This window comes from Nyctibius grandis, chromosome 14 (assembly GCF_013368605.1).
Source record: "Nyctibius grandis isolate bNycGra1 chromosome 14, bNycGra1.pri, whole genome shotgun sequence".
NCBI lineage: Eukaryota > Metazoa > Chordata > Aves > Nyctibiiformes > Nyctibiidae > Nyctibius > Nyctibius grandis.
Window position 1 is genome coordinate 1,919,005 of NC_090671.1, and position 21,991 is coordinate 1,940,995.

At 44.0% G+C, this 21,991-nt stretch overlaps 1 protein-coding gene across 4 annotated transcripts in view; it reads right to left on the reverse strand.

The window, feature by feature from the left end:
* MTMR3 (myotubularin related protein 3) overlaps positions 1-19,553 on the reverse strand; it is an 87,235-nt gene extending 67,682 nt beyond the window's left edge. For all 4 annotated transcript variants that reach the window (XM_068412990.1, XM_068412989.1, XM_068412988.1 and 1 more), the window contains exons 1-2: positions 19,421-19,553; positions 18,732-18,775 (exon numbers count right to left, since the gene is read on the reverse strand). The gene's annotated coding sequence lies outside the window, so the exon portion shown is untranslated. The remainder of the gene's footprint in view (positions 1-18,731; positions 18,776-19,420) is intronic.
* Between the last annotated feature and the right edge of the window lie 2,438 nt (positions 19,554-21,991).

Consider the following 21,991-nt stretch of genomic DNA (forward strand, 5'->3'; position numbering starts at 1 on the left):
CACCTGACTCACCAGACCACCACCTAGAACTTCTTCCCAGATAAAGTCACTATTCTCTCCCCCAGTGCTGCTACAAATACCAGCTAATTGAAGATCTTATTGGGCCACCTGGAAGTCCTGGATTTCTTCAGATGTCCAAGGCTATTGCAGCCTCTCCTTAAAATGATCTGTTATTACCTGTGGGGATGAACTACTGATGTCAGTGCACTCAGAGCAACAGTCAAAAGACCAGACAGTTTGTGAGGCATTTGAATGTCCAACCATCGGTCCTCCTGCAAACAGCCTAATCTGATTCTATTAGTTTATTGGCTCAATTGCACAGCCCAGATAAACCTCTTTTGGAGGGTGATGAGCTCCCTGGCAAGCCTTCAGAAGAGAACAGTACTCACATTTGGTATGGCAGCTCCATCAACAGCCAGCGCCATACCAGGAAGCCCAGGTCATCAGGGACTCCCATTAGAGCCAAAATGAGTCAACACACCCGACTCCCATGGCCTCCTTTCAAACGGTCACCCCTAAAGCTAGGGGTAGAGCTGTCCACTTCTATGATTTTGAAGATAATGTTAGTGAAAATCCCGTAGCAAATCAGGTAATCTTTCTCCCCTTTAAAGTTTTCTTGCGGAGTAACATATGGCAGTTTAAGCTGACAAAACTGTGTACATGAGGGGGAAGCGTGCATGACACTCACATTTAAGGGATACTCAAATTTTACACATGCTCAAGCTACATTAATGCTAAAACTAGAAACCCAACAAGGTTCAACAGGCTCTTGCTCCAAAATTTTTATACAAATCAGGAGCAGCTGTCCTTCACCAAGATGCTTTTTCCTCCATGTGCTTTTATTCTTGCAGGTCCTCCTATTTGTTGGGCTCCCACACGTGTCCTGAAGCGCTGCAATGCTGGTGTGAACATCACCTTTCTGTGCAGCCAAACAGGTGCAGCCTCCACCTTAAGGAAGGCCTTCAGCTGGCTTTGAGCAGCAGTTATTTCTCCAACAACTTTACAAGCAGGCTATTTTCCTTAAATCATTAAAGCAATTTAATGGCTTTTTCTTTGAAGTCAGTACAGGTACTACACCACATGCCACCTGCCTCAGTGAGGCATCACTGCCATGCTTTTAACTCTGTCTGCCATAGCTTTAGCTCTTGTTTATCTTATCAAAAGGATGTCAGAAGTCTTATGCAAGTTCACCTCTAACATACTCGTTATCCTCTTAGGAGCCATTGAATGAAATGTGAGTTAATGAGTAACACAGTAGGAATTATTTCATTATCCCCATGGTGAAAGAGAGCCATCTAATTCTTGGCTATGATGTCAGCCTTGAGAACCAGCCAGTGATCCTTACTCAGGCTTCCACTGCTCAATCAGCTGCGACACCAGCAGCGTGCACAGCGAAAGCCTTGCAGACTGCACTGACAGCTCAAGCAAGACTGCCAGGGCATGAAGCAAAGCTCCTCTGATAGCAGCCTTAGGAAGAATTAAAGCAGCAAGAGTGAGCACCAAAGCCTGCCATTGCTTCCACAGAAAGGAGGACAGGAGGGGGAGGTTTTTAGCAGCATACATTTAATGTATAGGTCTTGCACAGGTATGGAAATCAAGGCAGTAATAGCATTTTAGCTCTTCACGTTTTCCTCTTGCCTTACCTCTGCTTTTACAGAGTCTCAACCCCACTCCAAGTTGCCACCTGCCTCTGGTACTACCTAAGTGTATTGCTCTCCATCAGAAACCCAAGACACTTAAAGCGAGGTACAGATCCTTCATCAGTCGGTGTCAGTCCTGTCTTCTGGCGTTCAAGGCTACCTCAGTTCCACTTTTAGTCAAACTAATGCTTGTCACTATAGAACCTGATGCCTTACGACTTCAAGTAGATGTTCACTCCCCTGTGAAGAACATACCCATCTCCTGCTAGTATGGGTAGCAAGGAGGACAACTGCAAGAAAGACTTCCTCAGACTACCAGAGTGCTCCTTCAGGTCATCTAGACATTTGCCTGCAATAAAAACAAGCTTTAGACAGCCTGAAGAGTTTGTATATTTAAAAGACTGTCTAGTTCTGCCAAGGAGACCAGGCAGCTTAAAACTGTGTTTAGACAGATATTTTACTGATTTCATAACCATGAAAGTCCATCCTCATTGATATCAGGACAGCTATGCCAGACAGTGCCCTTCAGATAGCTTGACTCTTGGGATACGTGTTCCTTCCTGTCCACAACACCCCCGTACTTCCTTTAAATTACACAGTCAGGAGCAAGCTCAGAGACAAAAAAGCAGCAGACACTTGAACAGTTCATACCAATCCATTACAAGTATTACTTACTGGGTATTCCACCCTAACTACTTGATTGATGAGCAATAAACTAGTACACAAGCAAGCTAAAAATCTAAGTAAGAGGGAAAACCAGAAAGCCTGGGAGACCAAAGCTAGAAGATGGACTTCTTAGACAGAAAACCAGAACTGTCCTCCTGACATGTCATACCAGTGAAAGAGCCCAACACAAGCTTTGCAAGGGGTTTTCTCTACAAGGACTGTAGAAAGAGAGATGCATTCTCTTTGAAGGAGTCAGATTCTCCCATAACATGCACCTTGCAGTCACTTCTGACCAGCCACACGTTACTGAGTTTGCATAACACTTCAAAGGCAAAGGATAATTGTACCAGGCAAAGGATAATTGTACCACGCTCCCAATGATTCTGGAAGAAACACTGTCTTCAAGCCTACCATGTGCTGTTCTGTCATTCTCACATGTGTGCACATGTAAGATGTATTCGCATTCAAGTCCTGGCATCACAATTACTCTGTCAAGAATGCAATGCTGAAGTATATTTAGAATGGTTCTCTTAATACGATAGCCAGCTTCCATAATGCCTTTAAGGTATCCTAGACTCTAAACCCACAATTGTTCTATAAGCACTTATCTTAAATTATTCCATAATTGCTCAAAATATCTATATTTAAGATATAATACTAATCCCACAGCAGTATCTGTAAAATTGATAGAAAATTCAGTAAGAAACTATCAAAAGTTGGCTTTGGGGCAAGTTTCTATTACACTAGAAGCTTCTGCACTGGTATGGAAGAGCACCAACACCCACTGCTGATGGGTGAACAGCATCTCCCTGCACATGAGGAGCATCTGTGTGCAGGCACTGCCTGAGCCTTTGAGTCATCTCCACAGAGGCACCTACTGCCAAGCAGAAAGTCCTGAGGTGCTTACCCAGCAGGTAGTGCCCATCCACCTATCAGCAGAGCATACAGCCGTGCTTCAGCCTACAGAGCTGGAAATCGGTGTCTAGAGGTAAGCACAATTGTACAGAGTGAGGTAAGAAACAAGTTTAATTTCAGAGGGTAATGGGATAGAACCGATTCCCTCACTGGTGACACTACAATTAACAATTCTGACTTGCTCAGTGATAACTGCTTTAAGTTTAATCACGTGCTTACATCCCCCACTGAGTTAGAGCTTCCTTACACAAGACACCAAAGCTCTTCAGAGCTTTTCAGTGGTGTGTTAAGAGGCTGCATCTATACTATTTCTACAGCAGTGCTGGTTAACCAAGTTGTCATGCCAAGAAAACTGCCAGAGCCATCTGCAGCCAGAAGAGATTAATCTTTACTGGAAGCATCCTTAGTGCCATGTGCACACCAGCTGCACACAAAACCTGCCCGAGAGCCCTTCAGTGAGATTCTTCTCACCTAAAGCCAGATTTTGTGTCTGACTTTTTCTTAAAAAAAAAAAAAAGCCCCACCACCTATCCCTTAGTGAGCAGTTCTTACCTATTTTGGACATCCACTTCAGGAGACAGACAGGCACTTGATTCAACTGTGTGGTTTGGTGGGAGGGCAGGACAGCAATATCCCAGGGCCCTTAACTCTGCAGTTCCCAGCTTTAATACATCTAGACTGAATCACTAGAAGGAAGTAAACAGATGTGATCCAGACTGTCTGTGGAAGCCACTAGAATTCTTCCCACGCAGCCCAAGCTTTTTGCTAGCATTAAGTAGCTGCGGTTATAAAGCCATTCTGTCACCACCACTATTTTCTCAAAGCTTAAAAATTAAATCAAGTACTCCACTACTGGAATTTTCATTACCAGGAAGCTGCAATAATGCTTATTGCATTATCTTGGGAGAACAAACCAATAACCATGATAACTGAATCAGCTCAATGCTTTCAGTTAATTATTATTTCTTAACTAAGGTAAATGCAAACAGAGACCTGAAAAGCATGAAATAAGTAGTAGGAAGCCAAGCTCAACTACTTAGAGATAAACTGAATACTTCAGGATCACCTGCAAGTGGCAGGGAAATTCTCACACAGATCTAATATGAATGAGAAATTTAAAGCCCTGATATTTAGACCTTCAGAAAATGGCCACATGAAAATTATTCACCAAGGTAAATACTCAGACTTTTTACTGTATCTAGACACTTGGGATTAGCAATGAAGAAAGGTTTACTGTAATATATAAAAGAGAACTAGAACCTGGATGCAATATTTCCAGGCTATTCTGTCAGACTTTGATTCTCTCAGCAATAAATAAGCATGAGAGATTCTCTGGAGAGTCCACCAGAACCCCTGAGAAACTGGTTCTCTAGAGCTTCTGCACCCATCAAAAAGGACCTTCAGTCACATTCTTCTTCTCTCATTCAATTGAGGGAAAGGAGATACAGCACCAAGGATCTGATGGAAGGCAGCAGGAAGATTCAGCCCTGGCATAGCCTCATTTGACAGAAGGGCTACCAGTTGCCAGAGAAGCTTCACTGCCTTATGCTGACAAGGTTGAACTTGGAACTGTTCAAACAAGTACCTCATTTGAAATTGCCAGTATGAGCTGGTCAAGCTCTAGGTGAAAGCCTTTGAACTTTGACAGTGGAAATGGCTTCTGCAGAACAATGAGCTTCACTCAGCAAGAGCAGCCTGCTAAGAAAACAAGTGAATAGACAACTAGAACGAGTGATTCAAGTGTCAGTCTTCCTGAGAATAGCCAGGACAAAGCGCTTTTTGTTTCTACCTTTGAGATCTTGACAAATCAAAAACAGATTAAATGTGCCAGCAAACCAGCTTCTACCTCACAGACTGACACATGATCTCATGGAAGAGATCTGCCAACACTCCGAAGTAATTTACACCAGAGCAAACACAGCAGTGCATACATTCTGTTTTCCTTGTAAGAAGCTTGAAGCAAGTCATGCCTTTTCAGCATCGCAGTAAGCTGACAGGTAATTATTTTGCTTACAGTCAAGCTAAAATAGAACCCCAGAAATAACAGCTAGAGGTCCTAACCTTATAGGTATTAAACAACACGAATAGCAAAATTTTTAGCCTTGTTAGAGCCAAGAGGAATATCTGCTTGAGCACCACTACCAATAAAGGCTTTATTACCTCTAGGAACAGGCTCTGAAATACATACATTTGTGCTTTACACATTTTTCATTTAACCTTGCTAAGTTCACCAGCATTATTTTTTGCAGCTCAGTGACCAAAACAGGGTTACTGAATAACTTTCCAGTATGTGTTTCAGTGCACTAGTTCTCACTCCTGAATTAAATACAAAACCACCTTAACACCTACAAATCCAATAACCCACTGCTCCATAGCCCACAAAGACTAAGCACATTTTATCTGTGGAACACACACGAGCATTTATCAAGTAACATATCAAATCCTACCACAAATACTAAACAAAAGCCAGCAATACAACTGTTTCAGTTAACAATTAATAAAATAGTTCTGAGAAAGGAATGCATCTGCTCCCACTTCCTCCAGACAGCTCAAGTACAACTCAAGTAGCACCACAGATACACAACCCAGGGCCAGACAGCAGCAGAGGCAAACCCTAGGAGAGCTGCAAGTTCTGCAGGTGACAAATTCGGTTTGACTGAGATACAGAACAGTTTCAGGAGTTGCATTTTTAAGGAATAATTTGAAATCAGTAGCAATTGCTACCCTTTCAGTCGTTAGACCTTCACGTACCAGAAGCTCAGCGCAACACCCCAGTGCTGTACAGCAGCCAGTATTCTCAGCTCCAGCACTGCACGACCCACAAAGCAGCCCTGTCACTCTGTGCCTATCCTAGACTACAGCACACATGCAGCACTGCCTAGTGAAGGCTGCTGTAAGCCAGCAACTTTAAGACAGGGACTATTTTACCTACAGAAGCAAGATAAAGCACTGCAGAAGCATTGGTTAAATGCTTTACTTGCAGCAACCTTGGTGTAGAAGCATTGTATCAAAAATCCCTCTGATATACCCTGATATATCAGTCTGGTCATGCTGAATGTGGCACCAAGACGGCAAGTTAAACTCAGAAGATGCAACGGGATGAAGCAACACTGAAACAAAGGTGAAGTTGCACAATTCTACCTCAAATCTGTCTGCAAGGAAGGCTGGGTCACTTGTGACAAGGAGTTAAAATACTTGAAGCAAGAAAGAGAACCACATTTGAGTTAAGATGAATTAAGTTCATAACTCCCATCCCACCAGCTCAGTATGAGCAACACTTCTGTGACAACTTTACACCAAGCTACCTCAAAATACTAAGAAAGGATATAATTCAAGCCTACTGCTTTATACAAAAAATTCTGTTACTTCTCCCTTTGAAATTCAGTGAGGCTTGAAAGTAGGGCACACCTAACTAGACAAAGTAGAAGACTTATCCCTTACTTCAGAATTGAAGCCTTTGGACTCTTCCATTCAATGGACTTCATCATCAAGCACTTCGTTTTTAAGATATTCCATATACCCAGTATATGTTCTAGTACTCACCCAGCCTATTTTGTTTGGCAAAACATTTGTAAGGACTTTTCCCCATTAAAATTGACATCAGATACGATGTGAAATACCTCACTTCCAAGATAAAGCTGAAGTTAGACGCTCTTCACCTCAGAAGTATTTGGACAAATCTCCAGGATTTCACAGGCAAAAACTCACCAGCAGACCAACTCCTAAATCCTAATTTAGAAGTTCAACACTGTATGTAAACAAAACTGAAGAATGAAAAAGGTGTAACAAGACAGGCACAGCTGTTTGCTTGCTACAGGTCACATTTACTTTTTTGCTGAAGGAAAAAACTTACCTACCCAGTAAGTTGAGAGTGACACATACCTTGGTATTTAAATAACTGAGATCTAGAGATGTAGGACACAGGTGAATAAGTAGGAGCTAACTCTTTAAACAAATGCAGGTTTTAACATGATAAATTCTTATTCTATACCCAAGAGTTTAAAGGTTACAAAAAGCTCTACGTTGGAGGAACAGATCAGCACCAGGGAACAAGCTTTTTCTAACATGGCAAAGATGCTCAGAATTCCGTGGAGAGGCTGAGCTGTCACTCACACAGCATGATCGGTGGATTCCCAGACCGATTCACAGCTTTCTCTTCCACATTCTTATATGCAATAAACGATCTGTATATATTGTTTAAACTCTGAGTTCTGGTTAAAGTGTTACTTAAAAAAAAAAAAAAATCAAAGTAACCAAGTCATCAGCGTGATTTTTGAGGGGTTACAGGTAAAGTAGCTCTTCAGAGGTCAGCTAACCAGCAGCAGATCCTTGAGACAAGTTTCAATCCATCCTATTTGTTTCAACATGTACAAGCTCTGCTACGTCAAGTCTTTCAACAATACTTAGCATAAGGTCACCTAGGGGAGACTACAGTGGCAAAACCTGACTAATTGCTATTGAAATACAGTGCTGATTGTGTTTTCTTTTGCAAACATGATGGATGCACTGAGTTGTTTCACCACAATTGATCTTCATTCAGCTGAACAAGCCTTCTCTGAACAGGCCCTAGGTTGTTCCGGCACCTTTTGCATTTCAGTGAGCTATACAGTTACGCAGATCTTAAGAACACCAGCCCACACAGGGACCCTACTCTTCCTCCTGCGTTTTCCAGAGTCAAACAGGAGGCTTGACATTCTAGAAAGCAGGTGCTATAAACACCGGTCTGAAGTCAACTGTTCATCAATTCATGCAAGTTCAAAAGCTGACCTTTTACAAGCAGAAAAAAACCCAGCTGGCTCCATCTGCAACTGCACCACAAATGTGCTTCACAGCAGCGTCTTCAGACTCCTAAAATCTTTCCAGCAATAAAACCACCAAGACTCACCAGCCTACCTGAACAGACTTGAGTATTCTCTGCACCTGCAGAAGCAGCTATCGTGCTCCAAACACAGTCTGGAAATTCAAACTAGCTCTAGGAATTCTTTAATTGTCTTGGCGAGAGTCAGTATAAAAACTGTGGAGTTTAAGCACACAAATTAGATTTTTGGCAGGGTTTTTTTTGGCATCAGGCCTTTCTTTCAACTCTAAGCTTAACTAGATTCTCCCCAGCCCACCTGCTTGCTTCTAATATGGTAATTCTTGCACAAAAACCTTAAGTCCCTTCTTGTCCTTTTCATGATACAAGCCACTTAAGACCAACTTCTTTTGACAAGGCATGTTTTAACTTATCACTCCTTGCCTTTGATACACAAAGTCAGTTTAGCTCAATAACAAGTGTTACTGAATCTGCAGCGTATTTTTAGCAAAAAATTATTTCTTAAGCAGTACACTGCTTGGTCTGCTAGGATTGACACATGGCACCAAGGGTTTATGATGAGACCAAAAACTGAATTTTATTGGAGGAACCAGAAGAACCAATAACAGTTATAAATATTTAGAAATTGAAAGGAGACAGGGTAGATTAAGTCATATTGCAATTTTGGGGCCCTTGAAATATGTTCAAGTACGTAAGGCTTTGCCCTACCAGGCATCTAATTTGAATGGCAAACAATTTGGGTCTAGGAGCAAGAATACACTAGAAGCAGTAAAGGAACTGCATTCAGCAAGGGCTGGCCAGATCATCACTACCTGTGTGTGAGCAGTGGTCTGGTCTCAGGCAGAGGTACATACTGCTAAGGCAGTTCAGAGAGCTGGACAAGGACCTGAAATGGTAATGTTCAGAAAAATAAGCTACAGGGCACAGCAGCATGTAGCTTACTCTTCAGTGAGCTGCCAGACTGTTTCCTTCCCAACCAGAGCAAGTCAAGTTGTCTTATGCAAGAGGAAAAAGTCTTCATACCTTAGTGTTGAATGTGAACGTGGCGGTCTAAGGAGTGATGCAACAGCATTATTAATTTTAATGGGACTGCTCTCTGGGTGTGACCCACAGAAAGGATGGGAGCACCTAAGCTTGTACCTTATACAAACAGCTTATTAAAAAACTAGTCTTAAAACAGGAAAGCAAGAAATAGCTCTCACTGTCCTTGTTATACCCATCTTACACATGTCAAATCAAGCAAAATCCTTTCGCCCTTTGTCCACAGCTCCCCAGGCCGAGTACTCCACATGACCACCAGACCCACCCAGTGCAGTGACAGTAATGAACCTAACCACCCTCCGCAGATGAGCATCATATCAAGCAGGTTTCAAGATTGCTTCCTACTCCCAGTTGATTACAACAGCAAGTTTGGCATTGCTTTTTTCCTCAGTGACTTACTAAAGAATTCCCATCCTTAGACGCTTCCACTGTTACATTATCACCAGCCTTTCAAGAGTTTATAGGACAAAGTGCCTATGTGATAAAAATATTGCAGAAGAGTTAGAATGACCGAGCAATTGAAAGCTAGACAGCTCTTGAACCAGCCTACCAGTCAACACTAGAGAAGCGAAAGATAATTTGCCTGCAGTAATGAGCTAAGTATAGAGCCACCACGACTAGAGCTCCCCAATTATTTCTGCATTTCTTCCGATGCAAGTGAAACAGCTCGGGAAGCAGCAGGCTCCAGCTGCTGGTAGAATCAGTTACTGAAGCTGCTCTAAGCAAAGCAATACTGATCTTGTGCTTAACGTACCAAATTCTGCAGAAGCAGCACCAGGAGTCAAGATCAGCATCTTTGAAATCACTGGAGGTTTGTTTTTGTGTTTTGTTTTTTTTACCATCCTCAGTTTATTACTGTATTTCAGCATTTTAGGGAATCCCATCCTATTTTAGAAAACCCCAACAACATACTCATCTTGTCTAGTCCTCTCGCTAGATCAGTGTTCAGCAGTTACCCTCACCAAGTACCAGCATTCATCCTATCATTTCAAAGCTAAAATTCCAGTTTGACACGTGGAAGACATTCTGGTTCCAGCTACTAAAGCCTGCAGAACTGAAGGGGGGAAAAAGCAACATGACAGTGATCAGACATGTTACCATTACACAGCTATACAAGAAGCTACTATTTTCTGCAATTATCTGTTAATGAATATTTATGATTCTTTTACTTTAACAAGGGTTTATGAGTCTTACTTAGACAGCTATATATCCACTGAGGGCCCATATGGTCACAGATTCTGAAAGAAGGACCTATGATTAGTTGTACTACCACAATTTTCCTGCAAGGAATTTTCCATGAATACCCTAATACATGGTTTGAGCATTTGTAGGTATACTGCACCTATAGGGATACTATCAGTATATTGTAGTCCTTTTTATCATGAACTAGGAGTTTTAGAGCACAAATCTGCTCTCCTTACTCAGAAGTCTAACTGACCAGATGCTTCCCCTTGGTTTTGGCAGAACACAACCCAGCCACAAAATATTAAACATTTAGACATGGATCTCCAAAACTGAAAATTTCCATGTGGCTTCTCCCTGCAGTCCCAGTGTACTCATCTGTTATGTACAGGGATGCTCTGCAGCAGTGAAGTACACTAACCAAACACCTCCAAATCATGTGATACTCATGCTTGAGTCTGAAGGGATTAAGAGATTCCAGTCCAAAGTAAAAGAAAACAAGCAAGCTATTGTATCCTGCATTAGAAAACAACTCTGCCTTGACCATAATCCATTAGCCAAACCTACAAGGAAAGCCTAACAGACCTCAAAATATTTACCTTGTTCTATCTTCCTCCTTTTTCCTGAGAGAGTTCAGAATTTCCCAAAGTGCAAAAAGGTGCATTCTTTTGGAAGTTACTCAAAGAAAGGTTCACTGAACATAGACAAAGATGATAATTTAATTATAATGGGTATCCAACCAGAATACAATGCCTTGTTCACAGCAAATTCCTGCTACCAGCAGTGACAGAAAATTAAAAATCTGAATTCTCAAATGTACTCATGACTAGTATGTCCACCAACCACCATACAATCAAAGAACAGGAATGCTTAATTGTAAAGATGAACACTTGTTTGATGAGGATTAGTCATTAATTTGATGAAAAGCTTATCCACTCTTCAAAAAACATGCACAGTGCTTAGATGGAAAGTAGTAAACGGTCTGCAGGCAGAGGCAACAAACTTCCAAGTTTACATTAAGTACACTTCACTTGCTTACAGCTTCCATTTATTAAAGGAAAATAATCAAAATAACTAGAAATGCAATCTGCTTACACATTTTAGTGAGGTTTCTTGGATGAAAAGTTCAAGAATGTCTACATTACACTAACATATTTGTTCTCAGAAGTGAAAAGGAAATAAGGAAAACTGAAATAGAACAATAATATCAAAGCTATCAGCTCACAACACTTAGAAAAGGTGTTCCTACTCCAGTCAGACCATAGCAAACCTGGACTGCAGAATAGATAGAGCAATGTCCTCACGTTAATTTTCAAGCAAAGCTGCTCTGTGATATGGCACGTGAGTTTTCTTCTCAAAGCCTCTCATTTTGGCTCATCTGTTCTTTGCCAGGAGATAGACGAGTATTTTAAAAGCCTAAACTTACCGAGAACCCACAGAACAGTGAAAGTCAGTTTTGATAACAGTAGTTTTGAAAGTTAGAGGCAAGGAAAACTGAGGATAGTTTTCAGCTGCGACAAATCCAGAAGCAGGTCTGAAAAGCTCTCAAAGCAAACACCCTATCAAGGATGCAACAAGCAGTATAATTACAACCAGCAGAACTTCACAGCATCTCATTTTATCTCAGGTTTAAGTTTCAATGATAGCAATTACAAGCTTACAGATAGCAATGCAGTAAGTAAAGCTTTCCCAGGTACACATTTAGGTCAATTACAGCTACAGGAGATGAAATCAGACAGCCTCAGCAACTAGCTTACTCCCTTTCCTGATCTACTTGCAGAGAAAACAAGGAGAGTCAGGCTGCTGGTCCCCTTCTAACTACCAGATAGGAAATTCCAGGGAAACGCTTTCCACCAATTCCAAACCCAGCTGCAACCACTACCACGAGCAGTTTAGGACTTAAACACATTTTGAAAGCACACAGTGGTAGCATAAGAGTGGTATGACAGAGCTTCGTACTAGATCAACTAGTAGACTGGATCATTCTAACATCTTCTGCACAAGAAAATCGAGGCTCCACTTCAAAAGTACTGAAAGTTATCTTACCCACGTAACATCTGTAAGATGTCCAAGGTATTAAGACTCCACAGTCTAAGCAGTTCCAGTGTCACAGTAGGTGCAAATAAATTGTTCCTAATCTAACTGGGTGCTCAGTCTTTGTCACCATTTCTTTAATTCAGCCTTCAGTTTCACTCACAACTCTTCAATACTTTCAACTACAACTTCTAGCAACTAAATAACTGAAATCAAAATTCTAGTAGTCTACCCTTGACCCATGAGGTGCTAAACTCTACATGACAGAAAGACTCAAGGAAAGATCTGATTTTCTGTCTGTTTTCTGAAATCCTGCCACCATCTCTACAGAAGCCCAAAAAAAAGAGAATCCTACTTGCACAGAACAGTCAAACCACACAGAAACCGAGGAGTCATACTCACAGGACTTGGAAGGCTTGTGATCCACATCACCCCTACATAAAAGGCTGCTCACAGGGGTGAGCTGGGGAGATTGCAAACACAGCCTGCCCTGCAGGCAAGTCCTGCCTTTGCTCCGCTCTCCAAGGGTAGTCCGAAAGCCAACCAAGTGCATGTTGTCTTCACAGACTCCATTTCAGCCTACGCCTTTCAGCAGGCAGGCAGGCAGTTCTGTCCTCTCCTCACACAGGTGGCTGGGAGCAGCTTCCCCCCAGGCACTTCCACAAGCAGAGAAAGCAGCACTAGAGAAAACAGTTTCCTTCTCACAAGAGCTTGCCTTTTCCCAGTTGATACAAGAGTCAAAACCTTCTTTTAAAAGCACAGGGAAAGAGAAACTATTTTTATTTCTTCCTGAAGCTCTGTCCTTCTGGTAACACTACAGAATTAATGCTTTGATTATAGTCCTGGTTTCTAGCCCCAAAGTTGGAGAAGCAAATGAGGCTCAGGAAAGGGCAACAGAAAACTGTTCTAAGAGTGTTTCTATAAATAATGTCTATACCAGTGTATAAAACTCTGGTATTGGAAAGAAAAACTACAAAGACTTAATTATGGCAATGCAGCAGTCTTCCTCCACAAATTCAACTTGAAGTGCTTTACTTCCACCCATACTGACAGTATATTCTAGGAAATAAACCTGGTAGAATATCAGAACAATCAAAAATACTTAAAGAGACTATTAGACTTGGATGCACAAAAGACCTCCTCATACAGACAGGCACCCAAGCTAGAGATCTCTTTTTGAAGCTATTTTGTTTTCAGAAATCTCAGTTAAAGCATGACATACAGCTTTTCACCGTTTTCCCTGATGTAAATCTTTCTACACTCTTAAAATAGGATAAGACAGACCACAAACGGGCCTTTGGTAGAAGTCTTACCCATGGGGACAGCGCACTCATAGCATGGGAGAACACACAGGCAGTGAAGCTACTTTGACAATGTTGTTTCCTTGAAAAGCAGGAAGCTAAGATTAAGTGAAAAACATTTTCCAATTCTTTTTCCCAGTAAGGGCTAAAGAAAGTAGGACCTGAGAGGGTAGATCCTGCACATCTGCGAGAGAAAGCACCAGTCAAGAATAACTTTAGTTCTGAAATTAAACCAATACAAAAAACCCGGCTCAAGATACCCAACACTCCCTGGGTAGGTTCAGCCTCGAGTTCGCTAGGCGCCTACAGAAGCTCCTACAGAACTGCTCCAGTTCAAGAAACCAAGTACCTAAATCCTGCTTCTACCTCCCAGATCTAACAGGTAAGCTGATCAGCCCCAGCCTTCTCAAGGACCTCATCCAGCAGGCAGAACAGCACATTTAAATTAAATTGATTCTTCATGTAACCAAGCTAAAATGCAATCACAGTTTCTTATTTTAAAGCTCTGCCAGAAGATAAGACAGTATTATAAGAGGAATTTAATATTCATGTGCTTTCCCATGAAGCAGAAGAGCTTTCTAGCTCTCTCATGCTGGAGGCTTCCACTTACTCTCCCCAGAAGTACACCCCAGCCACCACACTAGAGGAGGTTCTGCCGAGAAGCCCTATCCAACCCTACGGAAACTGTCACTGCAGAACACGCAGGAGTGACAGGACTAAAACCGAATGGAGGGGAGCACAGAACATACAGCTCGAGATCAATATACACAACAGGAGGGAAGAAGACAGAGTTAAAAAAAAAAAAAAAAATCGAAGTTCAATTATCAGAACAAGTCTTTCCTACATGGTGATTCACTGCCTTCTAGGCCACACTGCAGAAGTTCAGAGGCCTGTGGCAGCCTGCCTTGCGTCCAGCCTCAGAAGTTCAGACATTTGAACATTCCCTGTTACAGCTCTCAGCTCAAAGAACACACCCCAGTCAGGGGGGTGGTCTGGTCTGACTGCCCCTCCAAACACCCAGCTCTTCCTAAGGAGCCAAGGACTAACACCAAGTTTCTGGTTTCATTCTAACTTCAAGCTAATTCCATAGGTGACAATTTTCCATGCTAAGCTCAGGCTTCACAGCTAGGAGCCGTTCTAATGCTTCACAAGATAAGTAGCCGAAAACCCTGAAGCTGACCACTACCATGCTATTCACACACTGGAGAATAATTCAGTGAAGCACTGATGTCACAGAAGTCAGTAAAAGCATCAGCTAGATCAACATCTCAGATGAAGGCCACCAACAGCATAGCCAACTTCACTGTCATTGTAGCTAGTCAGCCCATCACAATGAACACTGAAAATGAGATGTGCTGAGCAAGGCAAAAGACAACTTGCTCTGCTTTCTCTAAGGCTTGGTTTCTTTCATGTTCTGTCCACTGTCAACTAACACTGAACTGCAAAGTTATAAAGTATCTGCAATTCCATAGTTTTGGTTTCATTTCTCTAAAAAGGAGGGTTAATACTACTTAAGACCTAGCAGCATGTGTCACCGAGGACAGTACTTAAGCTATCATTCCATTACTGCCATGACTAGCAGGTAGTACAACAGCCTGCCCCCAAGCCATCCTATCAGTGCTGCTTCACAGCTTTTCACTTCATTCCTAGTCAAGAGGAAAAAATAACAGACTAATTTCTCTGAAATTAAGTTCCACTAGAATCTTGTTCGAAGTATTAACTTTTTCAGAAGCTGTAATACTTCAATACAGCAGCTTGTACAAGTTTAGTTGCAATATCACTTAAAGTCCATCCAGCTTCAAGTCTTCTGAAATCCAACTCTTCCAAGGAAGGGCAAGAACCACCTATTTAGGCAGCCGTGTCCAGGGAGTTGGTTTTTTTCCCCCCCTTATCAGAGTTTGGAAGGGTTCCACCAGCTACATCACAGCTATTACAGCGTCATTAGTTGCTTCACTCATGCATGTATAAATACACGCACATACAAATTTCAGAAAAAGTTCAAACTGGATCATACCAAGCTTACTTTGCTGCAACTATTTTCAGCCTTAACACCCATGAGGAGGAACAATGCCTCCGAAGTATTCAGTTGCCCCCCCAGTAAGACTTACAGAGCGTACTTCTACTTAACAGCTTAGCTCGCAGTCACATTCACATGTCAAACCAACTGCTGCTTTCTAAACTTCAGATTAAGATTCTCAGCCAGAGGTGTTTCAGAAGATGAACCAAAGCCAGGCATCAGAAACTGCATTTTAAGTTAAGTCTTTAAAAACAGTGCTTTTTGGTGGACATCAGTGATTCCCAAAGTAGCTTATCCATTTCAATAAACACTCCAGAAAGCTTTCTGCTGTGCTCTTCTTCCCTCGGCTCACCTTGCATGGTGCAGAGCTGCAGTTCCAAGCTGAGCTTCTAGGTGCATACTGCTACTCACTGAAGGGGAACGGAGCACCTCTAGCTCACAGACCACCAACACAATCCAGACACTTCATAAAAGACCAAAGGTAAAAGATACCCCTGGTTTCAACAAGATAATGCCACACTTCTTCCCTGCTCCTACAGGCTGTCCCTTCCCACTTGTTCTGATCAGCAGAGACTGACCTGAGGCCTTCCTTACAGGATAAAGCACCTCCCAGAAGCACTACAGCCAGTGGGTGTTCACCACCTTTACACCACTACCAGAAACCATTAAACAGACGAGGGGAAGAACAGGTCTGGCTACTCGTGCTCTAGTTTACGATTAAATTTCTGTGATATCAAGCACATTCTGTCAGTCCTTCTCAACTGTTCACCCTAAAGCAAGGGGACAAAGTCTTGGTTGTTTCTGTTATCAATTACATTCTGAATGAGGACAGTTGACACCAAACGGTGCTGTAGTTTGTGACCTTTGCTCATCCCACAAGCAGGAGACAAGCTGACATGTATGCAAGCCAATACACCAGTCTGGATACAGCAATCCTGCCCCGTTCAGGATGAACGCATCCAAGGCAGAAGTTGAGGACTTCAGTTCTTCACTGGGCAGAGCAAGTCTCAGTAAAAAGTCAGTATTTCAAATTCCTGCAATAACACTAACTTCACTTTCAGGTCCTTCATGCAAGCCACTCAATCATCCTGAATTTTTTCCACAAAGATATAGTTATCTTTTAACAACCCAGTTAATTCACAAGAATTACAGCATGAATTGAGTGCTAGGCATACTCCTAAAGTTCTCCTGACAGCACTGGGAAGTTATGACACCCATATCTATAAGAGGGGTGGAATTACAAATCACAAAGCTCATTTCTCAGAGTTAAAACCCACATGGGATTTAACTGGCAGATCTTTATACCACCAGCTACTCAAGCTAGAGACAAATGCAGAACACTTGCACATTATGGCTTAGACACTTTAGTATTTAGAAGGTTATTTTGAATAAAAAAAAACATAACATATTACTTTGATTCAGCCAATGAAAGCAACTATGAAACAACTGAAAAGTCCAGATGCTTAAATATGCATTCTAGTTAACAATATTTGCTAAGCACTAATGCACTACTTGGGGAGTCACATGCTCTGGAAGACACTACTGATATCAAGTAGGAGAGTCCTATCTCATTATATCCAGTTACACATCCCAGTAGGAAGCCACCAGAGCAGGAACAGCCTTCACATCCCTTTGACCTCTGCAAGGGAAAAGATCTCGCACTTTGTGCTGGACACTAACCCAGTTCCTCCGATTCACTCCACAGGGACAATTCCTTCTTCCTTGCTACAGCAGACTTGTCAGGCTTCTGCCCTTTACTCCAGCAGCCCAACAATACCCTTTCTCCTTAAGTTACTCCCTTTTTACAGGTTAATTGCCAGCAAAGCACTGCACAGCCACATTCCTCCTACTCTTGAAAGGCTGACAACATACTTCTCTCCACCATCCTGGGTTGTATGTAGGTGGAACGAGATCTGAGATAAAATATTGCATCCTCTGTCTTCAGAAGCTTGGGTATGCTCCATTTCTGTCTCCTCCAGCCGTTGATGGCCATTTTTATGAAAAAAAAAAGAGAGCTTATCAAGCTGACCCATTCCACCTGCTTGGTATCATTTGTGGGTTGCACAGCACATTACTCAAGCAGGCTAACATTGATATTTTAATAATTGCTAGTTAAGGTAATGGATATTAACAGCATCCTCGTTAGGTACTTATAACACTGCCAGGAAGCGAACTCAGCTTCATTCTCAATATATCACTCCTATAATCTGAAGTAGGACAAGAGCACCTTCCAGTGCAATCACTAAAAAACCACCACTGCTCAACATGACTGTTTCTGCGCATTTGCCCCTCCCCAAACTCCAAAGCAGGCACACAGAAACACTTGTCTCTGAAGATTTTAGAATCCCATGCCCCGCCTTTACTTATCTGCAGAAAGTTTCCACACTTACAGTTCACAGTATTTCCTGTACTATGAAAGAAAGCACTTTTTTTATCTTCCAAAAACCACTGTGATCACTAACAGCTGAAGCAATGCAGATATCGGATGTCAGCCTCCTCCCCTCAGGTTATCTACCAGCACTCCTTCATAAAGCCTCTGCACCTCCACCAAAAAAGTTAAGTTTTCACATACTACAGCACATGCTTTTAGTAACAGATTAAAAGGCACCTCAGCCCTTTATCTAAAGCTTAGAGCATGACAGGTATTACACAAAACCTGCCACAGTTCCTTCAGTCACGCCTCCGTCCCTTCCCAAAGGACTCACCGAGGCATTTAAATATGCCTTTATATTCACCATAAAGCCAAGCTGTACCTCGACACTCAGCACTGCCTGACATGATTCACTAGACAAGCTTTTTTCTTCTAAAAGAAAGCCTTATTGCACATGGTTACACGGGCTCATCACACAAGAAGACAAACAGGTGAAGCACAGAGGTGCCCATCAGACTTGAAGTCTGTCAGAGTTACAAGCTCATACCCAGCCTTCCCCCCAGTGAGGGAAGTGTGCACGAAAAGGAAAGAAATCAGTTTCCTGTACAGAGAAATGAGAAGGAACACGAGGTCTCATCTGTTGATAAAGCAACGTTTCCTAAAAGAATGAACAGAATAGGGAACAACTACAATGCAAGAACTTCAACTCCTTGTTGGAGGGAATGGCAGGGGGCAAAACACTACTTACCAGAGAAGGGCAACATCTGCTCAGATCCCATCAAAAGAATAGGACTGTGAAGAGGAACACAGGGAAGAGGCACAATTAAAGCCCCAAAACTATGTAAATAAAAAGCCTTAACAAGTCCCACTCATAAAGGGAACGGGAATTTTGGCCCCATGCACAAGGACAATTGAACACAACTGACACCACGGCCAAAGCAGCAGCAGAAGCCCAGCACGGGACCACGGCTGCCAGCGCAGGAGGCGATCCCTCAGCTCGCCCATACGGGCTACAGGGACGCGGCCACCCCCGCGGGACGGGCGGGCAGGCGGCTGTTGCCAGATGAGGCCACAGGCCGCGGCCACCAGCAGCGGGGACCCCGCTCCCCCCGCCCGGCAGCCCGAGCCCCTCAGCGCAGGGACGCGCCGTCACCCCGCGGCAGGGCCACGGACGCGCCGCCCCCGGGACCGCATCCCTGCCTGCCCGGGGAAGGAGGCCGCCGCCACAGCCCCGGCCGAGCAGAGCGGAACGGAGCAGAAGGAGCCGGCGCCGAGGCCCCGCCGCCGCCCCTCACCCCGCGGGCCAAGGGGGCGTGCCGGGCCGCGGCCCCGCAGCTGACAGCCCGGCCGCCCTCCTCCAGGCCCCGGGCCCGGCAGGCCGGCCCACCCCCCGGCAAGACACCAGAGCGAGCCCGGACACCCCCGCTTGCTCCTTACCGCGGGGCAGGGCATGGCGCGGAGCCCCCACACCCCCTCCCGGGGCGCGGCCTCCTGCCTGGGCCCGGGTCGGCTCGGCTGCTCGCTGCCTCCGCCGCCTCTCACAGCCACAACAACATGGCGGCCGCACGGGACGCGGGCACGGCGGGGCCGGGCGCGCTCCCGACACCACCGCCTCCTCCTCCTCCCTCCTCCGCGGGGCGGGGCCGGGCGCGCGCCGTTCCCGCCCTCCGCGGCCCCGCCACCGCCCTGAGGGGGCCCGGACCCCCCGCCATGAGGGGCCGGTGGCGGCGGGCAGTGCCCCGCTCCTCGGGGCTGCCCGTGCCCTCATCCCCAGAGCCCCGCAGCTGCTCTCCCTCCGCGGGCGAGGCTGACTCGCCCCTTCCTCCCTTTATAGCCCTGTGCGGGGGTGTAACCGCCCGCAGCTGACTGAGGCCGGGCCCCGGCAGCCCAGAGCCGTGCTGAGGGCAGGAGGTGCCATGCGGGGGTACGGACGGTGTCTCAGGAGAAGGTTTTGCGGCCACCTCGGCCAGCCCGTGAGGGAGGTAATAGGCGGAGGCAGGCTGGAGTTGGGTGCTGAGGAGAGGTGCGGGAGCCGGGGAGCTCTGTGAGCCACGGTCTGCCCACACCGCTCAGCATCCTGCAAAGCCCCTTCGTCCCTCGGAGAAACACCCTGACTATAAAAGCCACTCTCGCACACAAGGTCTTCTGCCCGATGCTTTCCTCCTTTGCTTCTGTGACATTCAGCTCAGCTGTAAGAACATGCGTGGCCCCGTGCCATCAGCAGACGCACCGTCCAAGCCACCCTGAGCAGCCTGCAGGTCCTGGAGCATGAGGTAATGGAGAGCAGGGAGCCAACGCAAGGCATTAGAGCCAAAAAATGCATGGAAATTGAGAGACAAGTGATAAAGCAAAAGGGATATGAGTGTTAAGCAACAGAAAGGCACGAGAAAGCCTGAGAGGCAAATGGCAGCGGCGTCAGAGGTAGCAGGGTACAGTCGGCAGGAAGCGTTGCAGCTTCCAAAATGAAGCTTTAACTAAGCCTTGTGCAAGGGAGTTCCTTTTCAGCAGCAAGATTTATATCTGGGTTTTGTTGCAACTGTGGTGGATCATTAATGCTTTATTTTTATACATATCTTTAATGTACAATACCGTATGTAGGTCAGGTTGTACTTTTGAGAGATATTTCCACTTGCTCCTCATGTTCGCCTTGATCTGAAATGAAATGCTTGCTTGCAAGTAACTATAAAATGCACTCCTAAATTATCCCCAGGACTCTCCCTCTGAGTCCAAGGCTAGTCATTGTAACAGATGGACTTCAGTCTGTCATTAAGTCAGGTTTAAGCTAGAAGTAGCGTTAATGTTCAGAGAGAACAATACAAAATACAGGATCCCATGTCTTTAAACTCAGATATAAGCCACGCAGCGAGTTGTTTTCTAGTTTTGCTCCCTTGGTCAGGGACAGTAAACATTTGAAAGGAAGTTAATCAGCCCTTCTAAAGGGATTTTTTCCAACAAGCCATCATCTGAATGCAAATGTGATCTGAAAGTCAATATGTACCTTCAGAGGAACTTTGGAAGAAATACAGGTAACTGAAGGGAAAAACAGGATTCCTGGCCTGTTTATACCCCAAAGCAATGAAAAAATGTTCAGCCGGTACCTGAAAAGGATCCGTGTTGACAGCATTAGTAAGCAGAATATGAATTTTGAAAACTCCCTGGTAAATGGTTGCCTTTTGCAGTATGCCTTGACGGAGATCAAATGTGACCTACTTCAGAAAGCTGAATCCTGGAGACCCGGGGCTTTTGTACAGCAGAACCTGCTGGTTGCTCCTTGTGTTTTTTAAAGAGGGGGAACTAGCTGGAGTGTCACATCACTGGGACAGGAAAAGCTGTGCACTTCCAGCTGCTTATTCAGTGACACAAATTGTCACTTTGGCATTATCGTTACCGATACGGTTAAACACATTGCATGGAGACTTTCCATGGCTTGGGTTCCAGTCTATTTTTTAATAAATATTAGGTATGGCCCCATATTAAATGACTTCTGCCTCTGTTTTCTGTTATGATCAGGGCAAAGGTTGATAGCTAATGAGAGTTATTATATGGAAATGGAAATTACTGTACCCAAAGGGAGAGCAAGGCCTGTGAGAACCTGACACGCAGCTCAGGGAATGAAATGTTCCCAATCGCACGGCTCTGACAGACCTGGAACGTATCCTCACTCATCCAGTACAAAGTTTTTAATTTTTCAGGTTGAGGGTGGTAATGAATTACCGAGGAACTCCCAAAGCACTAGCTGTGTTTAAGCAGGAGGAAGAAAAGCAGTCCAGTCATTTACACACCTCTTAGTCTGACCTCAAGAACATTAAAAGCTTAGGAAAAAAAATGTAAAGGAATAAGTAGTTGGGGACAGACAAGTGGAAAATAAAGTAAAATATGACATAGCTTTACTAAAGATAGATTGCAGTTAACTAAGATTATACCTTTGATAATTGTTTTCTAGATATACAATAGATTTAATCTAACTGGATTTAATAGGATATTAAATAGAATGCCACATGGCAAATG